A 20,574-nucleotide genomic window follows, 5' to 3' on the forward strand; every position below is an offset into this window, starting at 1 on the left:
TAGGAAGGATGTTGAGGCTTCATTCTTTGTCTGAATTGAGATTTTAGACTTGGTTTTTTTGGAGTTGACAATGGGAACTGAATTTTTTCGGAGGTTCTCCCGCTCATAGGTCGTAACTTCGACGAAAGAGCTGTGGACTCTCTGAGAAACCCGTTTTTCCAGGGTTTCTGCAGCCTTTTCGCCAACGTTAGAGTGGGTGGAGCGGGAGAACCTCCATGGAAATTCAGCCCCTGTATGTTCATTTTGGGGTTAGGTAAAATAAAATGGAAGATTATAAAATGTGGTGACATCAGATGTATTTGTAGGGTTTCCTTTTCATCCAATATTTCCCCCCTCCCCACTACTGTGATTCTTGGTGGGGCGCAGTTCCAAAGGGTTTCAGCAGTCCTACGGCATCTTTCGCAGTGGTCCTTTTACATGTATACGTCCAGACAGTGATTCCAGCAAATTATCCAAACATCAGGTGGGCATCACAGCCAAGCCAAGTCGTTTTCTTACCTCGTCGCTACTCCTGAAAGCGTTCCTCCAGGACACAGTGGATAACGATCGGGAGTAAGATTCCTGGCTTAGTTTCCTCTGCTTCGCCTGGGGACAATTAAATGAGTTGTAATTCTACTGCCATAGCCAAAGCCAGCTAACCCAGCACAGGATTCACCTGAGGCCTTCCTGGTCTTTATGGCTGATTGCCACAACAGGTGATGCAAATTACTCACTGAACCAATGGGGAGCTATAACTGTTATTTTAATTACTAAATGCATTGAACATATAAGTAAAATAGAATAATTATTTTGTAATTTATCATGTTCCCATCTACATTGATTCCCAGTACTGTGTATCTTCCTTAGCTAGCAGAGCTACAGGGAACGATACTGAAAGCGATGAGAGAGAAAAGGATCTAAGTGTTATTGTGCACAGATCATTCAAAGTTTACGACCGATGCAGATAAGGTGTAGCTAAAGCTAACAGGGTATTGGTTCTAGTACTATAACCATTCAGTACAAATCAAAGGACACCATTCTGTCATTATACAGGTTGGTTAGACCACATCTGGAGAACTGTGCCCAGTTTTGGTCCCCTCACATGGTGGGTGATATAGTGACCTTGGAATAGGTTCAGAGGAGAGTACAAGAATTATTCCTCGCTTAAAGAAGCTTAGTTACTCAGATAGGCCCAAAGAGCTGAGTCTATTTTCTCTAGGGAAGCGTAGACTTAGAGGCGACTTGATAGAGGTTTATAAAATAATGAAAGGGCTGGTTTGCATGTCTATTGATAGATCATTCCAGTTTGACAGACTAGGGAGGACCAGAGGACATGTGTTTAAACTATGTAAAACTAGGAATAGACTGGATGTTAGGCAGTTCTTCTTTCCCCTCAGTAGTGAGCCTCTGGAATACATTGCTGGCTGGTGTGGTTGCTAACTCTCTGCATGCCTTCAAGAGGGAGCTGGACTGGTTCATGACTGAGGCAGAGATCACATCATATAGAAGGTAAGTGGATTAAGAGTTAATGAACATATGGTTCATGTGATCTCCTGGACTGGTTTCGATCACCTGAGAGGATCGGAGAGAAATTTTCCAGAGTATTTTTTCCCTTATTGGCCCTGGGTTTTTCTCTGTTTTTTGCCTTTCCCAGGAGATTACATGACTGGGCGGGGAAGTGTCTAGTCATGATGCTCCAGCCATCATGAGTGTGGGGCAGGCTTGATGGACCAGCTGGTCTTTTCCTGCCCATCATTTTTGTATGTTCCTTCATGCCACTATGTGTGTTCTCCTGCCTTTATGGAAAGTAGACTGAAAAGCATTAGTGGAGGAGGCACAGTTGTAAACAAACAAACTGATTTATTTTACATAGAATATATGAATGAACAAAATACCATTTTCCAGTGAGATACATGACTTTTCTATGACTCATTGCACAATAAAAATAATAAACAATGCATAACATTTCAAGCTTGCTATGCCTAAGCTAACCGGTTTCTCACTTCCTTAGTTACAGGCTGCATGTTTCTGTCTCTGACTAACAGTTGAGAAAGATCTCTCTGGCTCTGATTTTAACTCCCCCCTTTCTAGCAGAAACCGGGAGGGGAGGGGCTAAAATGGAATGGGAGACTTACCCACTGCTTTCCTGCCCCAATCTGACTACCTGCAATTTAAAATGGACACCCGTCCCAAGCCAGCGGGGTCCTCTTTAAATAAGCAGATTGGTCTCCGATGGCCTCATCTGATGTGCTATTTTAACTGGGGGCCTGAGCGGGTGAGCAGTGGTGGCTTCCCCGCCAGGTCAAACCTACCGGGAACTGGATCGAGGGGCCAGAAAAGGCCTTGCAGCTAGTGAGTATCGGTAGGCTACTTCCTCATGGGGTAGCATCATAATGATCTGAGCCTGTCTCTACCTGATATCTACATATGTGTGCTTTCCAGAGTGGAGCTCTTGGATCACAAACAGAAATTTCCCCCCTCCCCACCTGAATATGATTTGGCTCATTGTAGCAACTCTACCACTTGCTCAGCTCAGATAGTGTGATTTCAGTACACACTGGATTGATTCTTGAATCTTCTGGGTCTCTGTGGCTCATTTTTACACTAAACTCTGCACTTATCAATCAACCATTTTAGGGACCGAAAGGTGCCTTTTTAGGGGTACAGTACACCACCAGTAATTGAGTATTGTTGGATGGTCTTTCTGGGGATTAGTAGAGTTTCTAGATGATCAGAAATGAACATGCCACTAATCCTAGTAATAAATATGGGATCAGATGTATCTCTTCTACTTGGAGACAAGCTTGCTGAACATCAGATCCTTGAATCTTCCAGCAGAAAACACACTACCAACTGTATTTCATTCTTCTAGTAATCTGCTATTTATTTGCTACCTAAGTGCTTAAATCTCTAATCCAGCAGGAGCTGGCTCAGTGATTTTATTGTAAGCAGCACTACATGCCTGGTATTTGAACTCATGCTGCAATGCAGACAAATATTTTCTCATTATTAAAGAGACAGTGCCTCTACTGTTAGGCAGTTAGGGATGGGCGATAAATATGGCCTTGTTAGTGTCACCTACATCCTAAGCACAAATAAAAGAAACATGTTGTTGAAAACCTACAAAAGCATGATACTAAAAAAAGTCTTTTGATAATTCAAATTTGTTGCACATTTTCCTTTTACATGTAGAAAAATTGCATTTGAGTAGAATTGACCACCAATTTATTTTCTATCAAAATTGCACTCATCAGGAATTCATGTTCCTGCAGTTAGCAGCTTAATCCCAAAATTGGTACTCAAGAGTTAATAGATATCAGCAATAGAACTGCCCAGTGATGAACAGCAATTTTTTTTTCTCAAAAAGCTTCCATCAATGACATTACTCTTATTCATCTATTAGTATGAATGACATTGACATTGTAAGCATTGGTAGTCAGCATTTGATGTTACAGCTGCTGTCGGCTCAAAAGCCGACCAATGTCTGAATTAAAAACTATTTGGTTTCCACTAAGTTGGTACTCTCACTTACAGAGGGGCTGGACTGGGAAATATAAAATGTTACACTGATGTGACATAGGAAACTCTTCTGGGTTTGAGGCTGAGGCACATTGTTGGGGCAGAGTAAAGGGAACTTTACTGTGTGCTATGCCTCACCTGCGAGTGCTTGATGCTGATACTGGATACCTGAAAATGGGGAAATTGTTCTATTTTCTAGCACCAACATCCCTCACCTTGATTAGCACAAAATTACAATGTAAACTTTACATTGTAAAATATATGGGGGGTTAAATTGATTAATCCAGAAAATGGGCGCTGGGATCTCGGTGCGCGATTAACCCACACCCGTTGGTTGAGATGCAGGCAGCACGTAAGATTAGTGTTGCCTGATGATCTACATGATTGCTCCTTGCAGCCAGCGCTACCTGTGCTGTTGATTGGCTGCACGCACCAGCTGGAGGCTCCGAAAGCGGGATTGTCCAGCACTACTGAAAGGCAGACTGCACCCCTTAAAGGGGAGGTACAGTGTGGCTGTAGGGAGAGCTGGAATTCGTTTGTCAACTAACTGTGCTACAGGAAAGCGAGGAATGGCTACGCCTGGGAGAGAGCGTGCACCAAGGTTTTCGGACGATGCATTAGAGGCGCTGGTGCAGGAGGCGGATGCATGGAGGGGCATCCTTTATCTACAGCAGGGCAGGAGGCCCTCCAGACACATGCTGAAGAGGCAGTGAGAGGAAGTCGCGCACAAAGTAAGTGCCAGGAGCATAGCACCTCGCACATGAATCAGGTGGTCATGGTGAGTGAGTTCAACTGTCAAGTGGCATAACTTATTTACTGCATCTCTAGCCTCATCCACTGCTCCACGCACTACCCCCCCCCACCCCATCCCCATCACCCACCTACCAACAAACTTTATCCATCAGTACACAACTCCTCAAATCAGATGCTGCATCTCACCCTCACACATTACCACTCTTGCAAGCCGTATACCCACAACTCACAGGTCACACATACTGACAGCTAATAAACCATGACAGCCACATTACACACACATCTTGCAGGATACTCACTGACACACTTCCCTCTTTCTTGTAGGAGAAGGTGGTGCACAACAGCAGGCAGCAGGAAAGACCTGGGGAAGGACAGGCACGCCTACACGTCCTCACCCCCGTGGAGGAGACAGTGCTGGCCATCATTGGGTGGGCCGCCGCTGCGTCCGTGGCCACTGGCAGTGCTGGAGGGATCGGTGATGAGGGTCTCTGCATACCTAATTCTCCTTCTCGCTTCCCACTTCTCCCTCATCCCACAATCTTTTCAGACTCACATGTTGAAGATGGTGTGAGCACTCACGTCTTACTTTATCCTCTCCTCTCACCACAACTCACCCCGTGTCCCTTTGTCATTTCAGATACCCAAGAACTGGAACCAGCTCCGTCAGAGGAGGCAGAGGAAGATGGCAGTGATGAGGTGACCACACGTTCCATGTGGGAAACACGTTCTTAGTGGTATAAACTGGGCGACATGGACATGTTGGGCCGAAGGGCCTGTTTCCATGTTGTAACTTCTATGATTCTATGATGCAGACACACCATCACTCGATCTTACACTCGCAGCCACCAGCTCAGAGAATGATACTGCGCATCCTTTAGAGGCTAGGATAGAGGAGGGATCTGCACGTGGTGAGACACCAGACACAAGTACACAGGAGCCGGGGTAGGGGGAGTGGAAAGGATACTGCAGGTGCCAGCTCACCGGAGGGTGAGGTCGCACACTAGTTCTGCTGCAGAGGAGTCAGATAATGACTTCGATGGACCAGGCTACAGAAGAAGGCTGATGGGCGTACACCACCAAATGCTTGGTGCACTAGAAAGCCTGCCAGAAAGCCTGCACACAATGTCAAGGGACATGGAGGAGTCCAGCTCCAACTTGGCACAGGGCCTTGCGCAGAACTTGGAACCCATCCTTTCCCACATGGAACGTGTGGTCACCTCCATCAGCACACCTATGGAACCCACTATGATACAACGTCTGATGGCCAATGTCACACCTTCCATTGCAGTACAAACATCTGCCATCCAAGGTCTGACTGCTGCTTTGCAAGCTCAGACTCATGGCTGTGGGTTCCACTGTGGATTGGGGCTCCCAGGGCGTCACAGCACTCCAGCAATCTGCTCTCCAGCAGATCACCAGGATTGTTCAGGCGCTGTCCTGTGAGAGTGGCAGTGGCACCATGGAAGACAAACCTGCTGTCCTCTCTCAGGATGTCACTCCGCCACTGCCCTTGCTGTTGCCTGTCAGCCAGCCAGCTGAGGCCGAGATGGTGCTGTCTGAAGCTGGGCCCTCCCGGCCTAGAGCTGTTTGAGGTCCTCCTCCAAGACCATCTGCACGTTCCTCAACTGAAGGTCAGCAGCCTTCCACCACCCATGCTCCAGCCACTGGGGATGCACCTCGTAGCAGCACTAGGAAAGGAAAAGGCACAAGAAAGACAAGCATTAAGGGAATGCGCAACGGTGAATACTCTCCTGTTGTTTCAATCATTTCATTTGTTAATTTATAAATTTGGATTTGATTTTGCATTTGATGATGGTTTTTATTTCTGTGATGAGCTGAGGGAGGAAACAATGTGTAATCATAAGGAGGATGATTTGATGGTCATGTGGGAGAGGAAAGGTAAGGAGTGTGGGACTGTTGGTGAATGGGGAGGTGTCATTGAGGTTACTGGTATCGCTCATTAATCATCGGATCACACAGAGCCCTGGCAGACAGGGCCTGTCTGTCTTGTTGCCTCCCTGCCTCTTCCTCCACTTCCTCCTCCTCTGCCTCTGGCTCAGATTCTCACTGCTTAGGCAGTGGCAAGGTCTGCTCCCTCATAACAGTGAGGTTGTGCAGCACGCAGTATACAACAAATCTTGATACCTGCTCAGCTGAGTACTGCAGAGCTTCTCCAGAGCTGTCCAGGCAGTGGAAGCATTGCTTAAGGTCACCTGTTGTGTGCTCGATGATGTTCCGTGTGACAGCATAGCTCTTGTTCTACGCCTGCTGTGCACCTATGCGTGCGTTCCAGACCAGAGTTATGAGCCACTTCATGAGAGGATAACCCTTGTCGCCCAGTAGCCAGCTTTTGACTTACGGTGCTGGTTGAAATATAGGTGGCACGTTGGACTGCCGCAGAATGAAGGATGCATGACTGCTGCCAGGATAGTGGGCATTGACCTGCATGATGCGCTGTGTGTGGTCATACACCAGCTGCAATTTGAGGGAGTGGAATCCCTTTCAGTTCATGAATATGACCAAGTTCAGATGTGGAGCATGCATGGCAATATGCTTGCAGTCAATGGCACCCTGCACCATTGGGAAGCCTGCAATTCGAGCAAACCCTTGTACTGGCTTATGCTGCTTGTCTCTGTCAAGAGGGAATGTGATGAATCTGTTTCGGAGTGTGTACAGAGCCTCTGTAACCTCCCTTTTATAGCAGTGCGCTGCAAACTGCGAGATGTTGCTTATATCGCCAGGAGCAGCCTGAAAGGAGACAGAGCTGTAAAAATTAAGCGCCACAGTTATCTTGACAGCAACAGGTAATGCTGTTCTTGCCCTGCTCTGAGGCTGCAGTTGTGGCTGCAGCAGTTGACAAATCTCAGTCACAACCTCTTTCGTGAACTGCAGCCGTCAGATGCATTGGTCGTCGCTGAAGTTGAGATAAGAGAATTGGTCCCTGAAGGCCCTCGTTGGATATGGCCTCCTGCTGAGTGCCCTGTGCCTCCTCCTCCTCTTCTCGTAGCTTGTCCTGCTCTGCATAGCCTCTCTGCATGTTCCTAGTCATGTTCAATTCCAGGAGGAAGCCCTAGTAGGCCATCCATGTCTGGCAGCAACCTTGTTCAGAACACTATTCTAAATGCCACTAATAGTACTGCACGACCAGCCAGGCCACTCTCTTTAGAATATTGCAACTTTCTCCATGTATAGGAAACTTCCAAAAACAACCTCAATTGTACCAGCAGCCAGAATAACTAATCCAGCAAATAACCTGTAACTCCTTCATGATCCCTATAAATAGTGCTGGTGGAGGGGTCCTTCATTTCCTTTTAAGTCCTGTTCAGCTGTGTGAGGTCAAGACAGTGCCTTGGCTGGAGTGTGGAATTCCAAAATGCTGCCAGCTGCTTCAAATCAGCGTTGCACACTGATTTACGTCATGATCTCCCTCCTCTACATGCTGCCGGCGTTCGTTAGGTGAGCGTGCGCATCCGCCTTTACCAAGATGGCACCCTGTGCACTTCACGCTGGATGTGTGCGCACGCATCTCGGACGCCATTTTCGGGGCTTAGGAATCCGCGTAACATCTACAAAACGCATACTACACGGCCCGATTTCACCCCCTTAGTGTTTTGTCTGCCTACTGGTTACCCCTTTCCTTTGTTTTAGGGAACACCTGAGAGGTCAGAAGAACTCATTTAAATGACTAATACAAAAAAAACGTGATAGAATCAACTGGTATCTCTACCTAATAGTTCGTATTGCAAAATTCAGTGGGATTCTAGGAAACACTCATACACTGAAAGTATTGGTAATCTACACATTTTTTCCATGGAAGACAGCGATTTCTCCTAAAATGTAAAACAATGAAATTCTGATTGACTCATATATTTAAAAGACATGAGAAATCTCACCCACCAAGGATAGCAGCCATTGCGTTCCAATTGCTATTCAAACCTATATTCTCATACAAAACTTAATCACATAATTGATAGAGCAACTGAACTGTCATGGCATTGACTCATAACATTGAAAGATTTAGTATTTACACCTATATAATAGTAAGACAGTGTGTTGGCTGGAGGGTGGAGTTCCAAAATGCTGCCGGCTGCTTGAAATCAGCGTTGTACGCTGCTTGAAATCAGCGTTTTACATTGATTTACGTCATAATTTCCTCACTTTACATGCTGTTGGCGTTTGTTAGGTGCGCGTAATGCCTTTACCAAGATGGCATCCTGCACACGTCATGCCGGAAGTGTGCACGCGCATCTCTGACGTCATGTTTGGGGTTTAGGTGTCCATGTAGCGCCTACAGAACGGGTGCTACGTGGCCCAATTTAACCCCCTTGGTCTTGAAAATCCACGGGCCAGCGATCCCAGCATTTACGCTGGGATTAGGCTCACTGGGAACTTCCACTGCTGACCCCATTGAACTTTCTGAGGTCAGGGAGAGGTTCTCTAATTGGTCTGCAAATGGCAGGCACCCGTACCAATAGGGTGCATCTAGGGCACCTGCCATAGAAAAGAAGTCAGAAAGTGTGACGTAAGCAAGGATGGTATGTCAACCCACCTGGAAAGAACTCCAGGCTGCCCCAGTGGCACCTAGGGTCACTTTAAAACTTTTATTTTTTAAAAAATGTCTTTTTTTGGAGTTCAAGGCTTTCGTGCCAGCCTAGACCCAAGTTAGGGCCCTACTTGTGCCCCTGATGGGGAGGTATGTCTGATCTCACAATATGTTGGGTTTCATCCTTAGATACAGGGGTGGTGCAAGAGGACTGGAGAATTACAAATGTTACACCCTTGTTCAAAAAGGGTGTAAGAATAAACCCAGCAACTATAGGCCAGGCAGTTTAACCTCGGTAGTGGGGAAACTTTTAGAAACGATAATCCGGGACAAAATTAACAGTCACCTGGACAAGTGTGGATTGATTAAGGAAAGCCAGTACAGATTTGCTAAAGGCAAATCGTGTTTAACTAACTTGATTGAGTTTTTTGATGAGGTAACAGAGAGGGTCGAAGAGGGCCACGCAGTTGATGATGTGTATATGGACAACCAAAAAGCATTTGATAAAGTGCCACATAATAGGCTTGTCGTCATAGTTGAAGCCCATGGAATAAAAGGGGCAGTGGCATCATGGATACGAAATTGGCTAAGTAACAGGAAACAGAGAGTAGTGGTGAAGGGTTGTTTTTCGGACTTGAGGGAGGTATACAGTAGTGTTCCCCAGGGGTCGGTACTAGGACCATTGCTTTTCTTGATGTATATTAATGACTTGGACTTGGGTGTACAGGGCACAATTTCAAAATTTGCAGATGACTCAAAACTTGGAAGGGTAGTGAACAGTGAGGAGGATAGTGGTAGACTTCAAGAGGACATGGACAGGCTGGTGGAATGGGCGGTCACGTGGCAGATGAAATTTAATGCAGAAAAGTGCGAAATGATACATTTTGGTAGGAAGAACAAGGAGAGGCAATATAAACTAAAGCGCACAATTCTAAAAGGGGTTCAGGAACAGAGAGACCTGGGGGTATTTGTGCACAAATCGTTGAAGGTGGCAGGGCAGGTTGAGAAAGTGGTTGAGAAAGCATATGGGATCCTGGGCTTTATAAATAGAGGCATAGAGTACAAAAGCAAGTAAGTTATGATGAACCTTTATAAAACACTGATTCGGCCACAACTGGAGTATTGTGTCCAGTTCTGGGCACTGCACTTTAGGAAGGATGTGAAGGGCTCAGAGAGGGTGCAGAAAAGATTTACTAGAATGATCCCAGGGATGAGGGACTTCAATTATGCTGATTGACTGGAGAAGCTGGGTTTGTTCTCCTTGGAGCAGAGAAGGTTCAGAGGAGATTTGATTGAGGTATTCAAAATCATAAAAGGTCTAGACAGAGTAGATAGAGAGAAATTATTCCCATTGGCAGAAGGGTCAAGAACCAGAGGACATAGATTTAAGGTGATTGGCAAAAGAACCAAAGGTGACATGAGGAAAAACTTTTTGACACAGCGAGTGGTTAGGATCTGGAATGCACTGCCTGAGGGGGTGGTGGAGGCAGATTCAATCGTGGCTTTCAAAGGGGAACTGGATAAGTACTTGAAGAGAAAAATTTTGCAGGGCTACGGGGATAGGGCAGGGGAGTGGGACTAGCTGGATTGCTCTTGCAGAGAGATGACACAGACTCGATAGGCTGAATAGCCTCCTTCCATGCTGTAACCATTCTATGATTCTATGATTCATGAATACCTAGAATGCAGGAAATGTGGTGTTTGGAATCCCTACCATCAGCACCACCTCTTCTATGTCAGTGACCAGGTTTAGGGCAGCTGGAGGCTCCATCTCCAACATGCCACAGAAGAGACTTTGGCGTTTGACTGGAATCTTGCAAATCTACAATACTGTAGAGTTTGTGGGAGTGCACCTAATTTGCATGGCACATGCGGGTGCAAGTGCCACTTGAGGTGCATCTCTGGTGCCTGCCTACTCATGTCGGTTGGAAACTCTAGTGCTGGCCCACCATGGGGGAGGGCCATGGTCCCTTCAGCCCCCTAAGTAAGTGGGCTGATCTACAAAATTTTCTTTAAAAAGGCCCCTGCCTGGCCTGGGTCCCACATGTTCCTTTGTGAAGGCTTGTTCGCCTCCTCTCACTTGATGTACTGGCATCTACTGATATGTTTGGTCCCATTGGAATGGAGGAGCAGGAACTGGAAGTCTTAACGCGCATCAAGGTAGATAAATCTCCGGGACCTGATGAAATGTATCCCAGGACGTTATGGGAGGTTAGGGAGGAAATTGCGGGTCCCCTAGCAGAGATATTTGAATCATCCACCGCTACAGGTGAGGTGCCTGAAGATTGGAGGGTAGCAAATGTTGTGCCTTTGTTTAAGAAGGGCGGCAGGGAAAAGCCTGGGAACTACAGACCGGTGAGCCTGACATCTGTAGTGGGTAAGTTGTTAGAGGGTATTCTGAGGGACAGGATCTACAGGCATTTGGAGAGGCAGGGACTAATTAGGAACAGTCAGCATGGTTTTGTGAGAGGAAAATCATGTCTCACGAATTTGATTGAGTTTTTTGAAGGGGTAACCAAGAAGATAGATGAGGGCTGTGCAGTAGACGTGGTCTACATGGACTTCAGCAAAGCCTTTGACAAGGTACCACATGGTAGGTTGTTACATAAGGTTAAATCTCATGGGATCCAAGGTGAGGTAGCCAATTGGATACAAAATTGGCTTGACGACAGAAGACAGAGGGTGGTTGTAGAGGATTGTTTTTCAAACTGGATGCCTGTGTCCAGCGGTGTGCCTCAGGGATTGGTGCTGGGTCCGCTGTTATTTGTTATTTATATTAATGATTTGGATGAGAATTTAGGAGGCATGGTTAGTAAGTTTGCAGATGACACCAAGATTGGTGGCATTGTGGACAGTGAAGAAGGTTATCTAGGATTGCAACGGGATCTTGATAAATTGGGCCAGTGGGCCGATGAATGGCAGATGGAATTTAATTTAGATAAATGTGAGGTGATGCATTTTGGTAGATCGAATCGGGCCAGGACCTACTCCGTTAATGGTAGGGCGTTGGGGAGAGTTATAGAACAAAGAGATCTAGGAGTACAGGTTCATAGCTCCTTGAAAGTGGAGTCACGGGTGGATAGGGTGGTGAAGAAGGCATTCGGCATGCTTGGTTTCATTGGTCAGAACATTGAATGCAGGAGTTGGGATGTCTTGTTGAAGTTGTACAGGGCATTGGTGAGGCCACACTTGGAGTACTGTGTACAGTTCTGGTCACCCTATTATAGAAAGGATATTATTAAACTAGAAAGAGTGCAGAAAAGATTTACTAGGATGCTACCGGGACTTGATGGTTTGACTTATAGGGAGAGGTTGGATAGACTGGGACTTTTTTCCCTGGAGAGTAGGAGGTTAAGGGGTGATCTTATAGAAGTCTATAAAATAATGAGGGGCATAGATAAGGTAGATAGTCAAAATCTTTTCCCAAAGGTAGGGGAGTCTATAACGAGGGGGCATAGATTTAAGGTGAGAGGGGAGAGATACAAAAGGGTCCAGAGGGGCAATTTTTTCGCTCAAAGGGTGGTGAGTGTCTGGAACGAGCTGCCAGAGGCAGTAGTAGAGGCGGGTACAATTTTGTCTTTTAAAAAGCATTTGGACAGTTACATGGGTAAGATGGGTATAGAGGGATATGGGCCAAGTGCAGGAAATAGGGACTAGCTTAGTGGTATAAACTGGGCGACATGGACATGTTGGGCCGAAGGGCCTGTTTCCATGTTGTAACTTCTGTGATTCTATGATTCTATGAGCTCCTTGCTGTCATTTGCCTTGTAAGTGGCAGATGGTGGTTCCATCCATTACAAGACAACCAGGAAACTCCTGAAAACATCATTGACCTGGTACATCTGGGTCGCTGCTGTTTTCTGAGTGGTTCCACTGGTCCCCTGCTGGAGTTACAGCAGGAGACCGGGAGAACCCCTGAGGAATTTCAGGCCCAGCCAGTTTGACCCATGTACTGTTTGTTTGCCATCTGATGGTGAACGACACATAGAATAAATAGAGTTCCAGTGGATACAGTAATAATTCAGTGAAGGGAACAAAATAAATAACACAAGAACAGAAGAGTTGCAAGTTTGTCATGAAGTCTGTTCGTTGATTAAATCTTATGCCTATTAAGGGGCCACCATTTTATCTTCTTATTCCATGATTCACATCTTTAAGGTAATCAATGAAATTAAGAAAAATTAAACAGTTTGCTTTTCTTGAATTACATGTCGAAGCAGATGAAGTTGCTGGACATTGGGATGGTTTAGTCAGCCATTCTGTGCACATTGGTGCGTTGGGATGGCCATTCATGGAGGATGCAGAATTTCTGATGGATGGATTGGAGTGATGGGTGAGAATTGTTAGTTGTTTAAATTAGTTCTATATTTTCTATGTTCTTACTTGGGATAAGTAGCCCGATATAGTCAAACATGCTACGGAGTATGACGGGTTCTTGTGCTTTAGGTTCCACAGAAATGTCAACGGTGGGGAAAAAAATTGGCCAAAATAAATGTAGATTATAATATGAAATAAATGATCTGCAATTTTGTTTGATTATCTGTGGATATCATGGAAACATCTTGTAGCTTTCCTTCAGGACATTAAATTAGTTGAGTAGCATCATGATAGGGCAGGTTACATATGCTCCATAGAGGGAATAAGCTTGAATGGCCACATGGTCTTTCATCATTCCCTCCTCCCTTATGTTTCCATGTTAAATTACTTAATTAAAATATCAGACAAAATCCTTCAACAAATATTATCCTGTCGGTGAAGTCATGCAATTTGTGGCATCAAGTTCAGTATCTCATTGTAGCCTATCATATATCCACTCAAATTGATTTGACCACTACTACCACCAGTGTAAGACCTGTAACAACCAGTACTTCACTCCAGTATTACACAGATCAAAATGCTTTCTCCTGACAGAAACCAAATTTGGAAGGACAGAACGTGTAATTGTATTGCTGGGTGTTTTTTGTATGAGGCATAGCAAGCTTCATAATGATATTGCTGTTTGTTTTTTAACTACGTTACGACAATTGAGTTCTGATTGGATTGTATTTTCATGAGTAGGATATTCTGAAAGATGGTTTAATAGAAACACTGATGACAGAAACTATGAAGAGCATTAGAAACTAAGGGTTCAACATTGCAATCCATCGCTAGTAGCGAGCATGGGTCAGAGAATCAGGGCTAGAGTGTTATAGCGCTGTTCTTTGACCCACATTTGGGTCTACGAAGGTTCTATGCCTGGAGTGGAATCTCGCAAAATCAGCTCTTAACTGCCATCTGTATGTTGTGACTTGTAAAAAGTTAAATATTAGAATTTTCTCTCAATTATTTCTTGGGCACTATATATTCCTGGGCACTATATACACTTGGAACATTTTGAAAAAGCTGTTGCTCTTTAAAGATTACCAGAAGATCTGATTTTTTTTTGTTTTTGAATAAAGTACACAGATAGAAAAGTGTTGCCACTCATCATGCTTTATAATGTATGTGCAAAGCAGTCTGCTGGCATGGCCTCCAAGATCCTGGTCATGGAAGCAAGTAGTATGTGTCTGCCAAATAGAATGACCTATATTTCACAATCTTTTGTCACTTCTTAACAATTCTTTGCATTTGTTATTGTTGTTTTAGTTGTGCCTTTGGCATTAATTTGTTGCTGTCCTACTGTTGCATGTCTGATCACAGTTCACTGGGTTGGCTGGGTCACATTCAGAAAGTCACAAGCCCATTAGACTTGGCTCCAGAAATACAATTTAACCCTGCCTTTGTCATCTAAAAAACTCTTAAAACTCTACCATCCTACAATTTTAGCACACTGACCCAGCACTAGTCCTCCTTTCCATTTGGCAATGGCAGTCAAGTGAAAGAGGATTTCTGCAATGGTACCCAAATCAGCTCATAGCCAACCTGTATACAGGATCTACTTGTATTATTTTACATAGAATGTACAACACAGAAACAGGCCAGAAGCAAAATGCTGAAAATCTGAAATAAAAACAGAAAATGCTGGAAATATTGAGCAAGTCAGGCAGCATCTGTGGAGAAAGAAACAGAGTTAACGTTTTAGATCGATGACCATTCGTCGGAAACAGACTATTTGGCCCAAAAAGTCCATGCCAGTGTTTATGCTCCATATGAGCCTCCTCCCTCCCTACTTCATTTAACCCTATCAGCATATCCTTCTATTCCTTTCTCCCTCATACTTACCTAGCTTCCCCTTAAATGCATCTATTCTAGTCGCCTCAAATACTTGTGGTAGCGAGTTCCACATTCTAAACACTCTGGATAAAGAAGTTTCTCCTGAATTCCCCATTGGATTTATTAGCGACTATCTTATATTTATGGCCCCTAATTCTGGTCTCCCCACAATTGGAAACATCTTCTCTATGTCTACCCTATCAAACCCTTTCATAATCTTAAAGACCTCTATTGGGTCACCCCTCAGCATTCTCTTTTCTAGAGAAAAGAGCCCTAGCCTGTTCAGTCTTTCCTGATAGTTCTCAGTTCTGGTATCATCTTAGTAAATCTTTCATGCATCTTCTCCAGTGCCTCTATATCCTTTTTATAACATGGAGGCCAGAACCGTTCACAGTACTGCAAGTGTGGTCTAACCAAGGTTCTATACAAGTTTAACATAACCTCTCTGCTTTTCAATTCTATCCCTCTAGAAATGAACCCCAGTGCTTGGTTTACTTTTATAATGGCCTTATTAACCTGCATCGCTACTTTTAATGATTTGTGTATCTGTACCCTCAGATCCCTCGTCTCCTCTACTCCATTTAGACTTATTATCCAAGCAGTATGTGGCCCCCTTATTCTTCCTACCAAAATATTAATACTTCACACTTATCTATATTGAAATTCATTTGTCAATTACTCGCCCATTCTGCAAGTTTATTAATATCTTCCTGTGTTTTGTCGCAGTCTTCCTCTGTGTTAACTATAGCCCCCAATTTGCTGTCGAATGCAAATTTTGAAATTGTACTTCCGATTCCCGAGTCTAAATCGTTTATGTAAATGGTGAACGACAGTGGTCCCAGCACCAATCCTTGTGGAACACCACTTCCCACCTTTTGCCAGTCTGAGTAACTACTATAAACTTCTACTCTCTTTTCTGTTTTGTAGCCAACTTGCTATTCATTCTGCTACCTGTCCCCTGACTCCACATGCTCTGACCTTTGCCATGAGTCTACAATATGGTACCTTATCGAAGCCATCTTATCCTCCCTTAGTTTGATTAGTTTATCAATTATCCCCCCCCTTTCTACCTTTAAATGTTTTAATATCTTTTTCGACCTCTTCTAATGTCCTGCCCACCCTGTTAGTCTCCCTGGTAAATACGGAGGCAAAGTAGCTATTCAATATTTCCGTCATTTCTCTGTTGTTACCTGTGAGTTTATCTTATGCATCCCTTAGTGGCCCTATCCCTATCCTGATCTTTCTTTTGTTATTTATTTGTCTGTAGAATACTTCACTATTTATTTTTATATTCCTTGATAATTTAATCTTGTAGTTCCTCTTTTCTTCCCTAATTGTTTTTTGACTTCTTTCCTAACCTCTTCGTATTCTCTTTTGTCATCCTCCTTTATTGTCTATGTACTTAGTTTTCTTTAGTTTCAATTTTACCCGTATCTCTTTATTCATCCATGTGTTTCATTATTGGCTAGTTTGTTGTTGCGTTTTAGAGGAATATATTTCTCCTGAACTCTATTGATCACCATTTTGAATATTATCCACTGCTATACTATTTCTTTGTCCGTCAACATTTTTTTCCAGTTTACCTGCCCTAATTCTGCTCTCCTCCCCATAAAATTAGTGTTTTTCCAATCTATTACTTTGGTCTTTGTCTTACTTATGTCTTTCTCAATCATTATTTTAAACCGTACTATGTTATGATCGCTATTGCTTAGATGTTTGCCTACACTTCTCTTATCTGTTCTGGTTCATTTCCCATTACTAGATCCAACAGTGATTCCTCTCTTGTTGGGCTTCTCACATACTGGGTAAGAAAGGAGTCATGTACTTACTGTAAAAACTCCATTCCCTTTTCTCCTTTCCCTACCTCTTCTTGCCAGTTTATTTGGGGGTAGTTGAAATCTCCCATGATTATTATTTAATATTTTTTACTCATTTCACAGATTTGTCTACATATCTTCCAAAGGTTTCTGTTTCAGAATTCATTTTGAAAGTTTTCCTTCCCAGAATTTCTTCTACTGACATGCTGCAGGTTTTCCCTACAGATGCTGAAACTTTTAGGTTTAACTGACAGCATTTGGATTAGATCATCTCTTCTTTCTGTGTCTGCACTTATTGTCTTTAATATACTACTTTGTTTTGCTGTTAATATTTAATGTAATGGGTTAGTGTCAAATTATGATTACTGTAGTTTTGGCATGAGTCTTATTTTGCACTCTCATACCTTTAACTATTGTTCCATTTTATTGATCTCCTGTTGACAACTGTTGCACCTCACCCTGTTCCATCCCTGTCGCCACAAAAAATTCTTATTGTCTAGTGCTTCCCCCCCCAAGATATACTTCCTCCTTTCCTCCCTTAGCCTCTGCACTGAGTGACTCCTCAACTTTGGTGACTTCATTGTCCATCTCAGTTCATCTTGCCTTTTCTACTCCAGTGATCTCAATCACTGATAAGGCGACCTTAGATTGCTTCCATGTATCCCTCACCACCCACATCCTCCTACCTCCTTCCAACCCTACTCCCTTCTGTGTCTACTCCTGAAGAAAAGTCTCTCGTAAGTCACTCACAACTGCACTTTCAAACTCCCACCTGGCCTTTGGCCTTCCATTCACCTTGTTACCTGCAGCCATCAATTTGCTCAACTATTCCCTCACCTCCACCTTTGATGCCCTTGTCTTGAGCAAAATCTTCACTATCTCCCATCCCAGTTGTTGTATCTGATGCACAACTGGCTTAGTTATCCATTACCATTTCTGTCCGGACCCCGTCAAGTTCTACTGGGCCTCGTTCTCCTCTGCCAAAACCATCAACTACTCCAGGATCATCCTGGAGAGCAAAGACAACCCCGGCTTCTTTTCTTCACTAGCAACAGTCCTCGTAAAGCACTCTCCCCTGCCCCCTCCATCCTCACTTCTAACAACATTAGTTATCCTAAAGGAAGACAAAGCATCAGGGCCTGATGGGATACACACTAAGTTCTAAGTTGCTGAGAGAGATGGGGGAGGAAATTGTTGAGGCTCTAGATTATATTTCAGGGCTCTATTCAGCATGAGTGACTGGAGAGTGACCAATTTGCTACCAAATTTTAAAAAGGGAGACAGAGCTAATCCAGGTATTTACAGGCCTCTTATCTTAACATCTGTGGTAGGATGAAATTACGGGGAGTAATTTTCACTTTCTGTAGTGTCAGAAAACCGGCAGTAGCGGATTGGCTACTCATTATACACCCCGCCCAATTTTCCATTAAAGCCAATAGAAAAGAAAATAGGGTAGATTGTACACCACTGGGTTACCACCAGTGTTCTGCCACCGCTAAAAGTAAAAATCAGGCCCCACTTATCTAGATAAAGGGGAAAATAGATAGAAATAGCCTGCTAAAGATTTCAAAAGGGATGATCGTGTTTGATAAACCTCATAGAATTCTTTGAGGAGGTAACAGACATGGTAGATTTGGGAAATGCAGTGGATATAGTGACCTAGACTTCTGGATAGCCTTTGACAAGATGCCACACAGGAGATTATTAGAGAAGGTTAAGTGGTATGGATTTGGAGGAGGTAAACTGGATTAAAAATTGGTTAGAAGGGAGAAAACAGAGTATAGGAGTTAAGGGCAGTTTTTCAGAGTGGTTACATATATGTTCACTTGAACTGTGAAACATCCAAGAGTAAAATTTCTATGTTTCTGAAGAAAGCATTTTTGAGCTATTCAACATAAAGGTGAAATACTGGTAGTGGGAGCAACTTGAGTTCATGAATTAGTGCAGCACACAATAAGAGGTATTACATGACAACGACCTGTACTGGTTTAAGTATGAATTTTTCAAAATCATAAAGATACTAATACTATGCTAAATACTACTGATAACAGTATATTTGATTAAACTACAGGATGTTATATACTAAAACCAGGAGCAGTGCCACAGACCTGTCACACCGTGGAGAATATAGGGGAGATATTTCTGGGACTGCGCCCAGACACAGTGGAAAGGGCAGGTACAACAAGCACAGGAAAATTGGGCAGATTAGAGAGCACACCTGCAAAAGGCTACCCCACCCTCTTCTACTTAAATTAACAATGGAAAATCGGACAGGTTCCTCCACAGGCGAGTGCTCCAAGCTGCATGACCCCTCCCCCTCACCCCCAATATTTGCTGCACACAGGTGACCTACTGTATTCAGGCACAGACCTGGGAGAACCTCCCCTTATAAGCCTTGAGTGTAAGTAACCAAAATAGGTCACATTAATTCCTCTAATGGCTGGATTGGCAAATGCCAAAATGAAGGAAGTATCACAGCAACTGTCAATCTCAGATCACTAATTGCAAAACAAACAGACCTTGTAGTAGTGGGAGCTTTCCGAACAAGCTAAAAGGATCAGTGTAAAACCTATTCCCTAACCATAAATATTTTAAAACTTCATCACGGTTTCAACAAAACCGATCCTGATAACCTGATAGAAACAATATGTTATCCAGATTCAGTAAGCCCATCAGTATAGTTTTTAAATCACAATAAACACATATGTTGAGACAAACTGCCATGTAAGCTTCATTCAACTTAACTCCAAAGCATCAGCAAACCAGGTTTGTGGTCAGCATTCATGGCATTTATCTTTCTAAGATAGGTACACCTCCTGATATCATAGTCCAATAGAGTATTAATGAGGAGTCCAGACTATCTGGAACGTTTCTGGGCTTTGTACCAATTTCAGCTTTTTTAGGCAGCCAGGCTTTGTCCAGAATGGAGTGGAAGGAAATGGATATATAGTGCACCTTAAGATGCCATTGTCCCAAAGAAACATTAAGAGAGAAAAGAAAAGTTTTTGAAGAAGGTGAATGGACGACTGAAAACACACGCCATTGTCAATCATGAACAAGATTTAGACCTGGGCATCCTATACACAAAGTTATTTTAAAAAACTACAGATTTTGAAAACTGCTACAGCACTCTTACCTGACAAAACCAAACAAAAATTTTCACAATTCATATAGCCTAAACTATGGTTATGTACATATTGTGCAACATGTTGCATGATCCAATAACTTACCTATTCATTCAGTGCACACTAAACAGAGAATTGGTGACCTCCTTTCCGAGTTTCAACGGAATCGTGCCGCTGGAATCGTGCCTGTTTTGCGGCACGAAGGAATTTTGGCCTCAATGAGTCTATATAAAACCTTAGTTAGAGTACTGTGTGCTGTATTGAGCTTCGCACTCTAGGAAGGATATTGAGGCTTTAGAGAGGGTACAACGCAGATTCGCTGGGATCCTGGTATGATGAAATACAAATACGAAGAATGACTTGAAAAGTTGTGTCTTTTCTCATTAGAACCTTGCAGATTATGAGGTACGAAGATACAAGTGTTCAAAATTATGAAGGGCTGGGACAGGGTAGATGGAAGCAGGCTATTTCCAGTAGTTGAGGGGTCAAAGAATAAGATTAAATGTAAGAGATTTGGAACAAAGGTCAGAAGAAACTTGTTTACACAGGGAGTTGTGAGGCTTTTCCAGGGTTAGTGGTTGAGGCAGAAACTATGTCAGCATTCAAGATTAGATTGGATAGGTGGATGAAGGAAAAGGGGTTGGAA

General features: G+C 43.6%; 1 long non-coding RNA gene across 1 annotated transcript in view; it reads right to left on the reverse strand.

Moving 5' to 3' along the window:
* LOC137327548 (uncharacterized) overlaps window positions 1-20,574 on the reverse strand; it is a 91,026-nt gene that overhangs the window by 12,539 nt on the left and 57,913 nt on the right. The window contains exon 2 of the long non-coding RNA XR_010964496.1: window positions 499-585. This is a non-coding gene — a long non-coding RNA (uncharacterized lncRNA). The remainder of the gene's footprint in view (window positions 1-498; window positions 586-20,574) is intronic.

The sequence above is a fragment of the Heptranchias perlo genome, chromosome 1, assembly GCF_035084215.1.
Source record: "Heptranchias perlo isolate sHepPer1 chromosome 1, sHepPer1.hap1, whole genome shotgun sequence".
NCBI lineage: Eukaryota > Metazoa > Chordata > Chondrichthyes > Hexanchiformes > Hexanchidae > Heptranchias > Heptranchias perlo.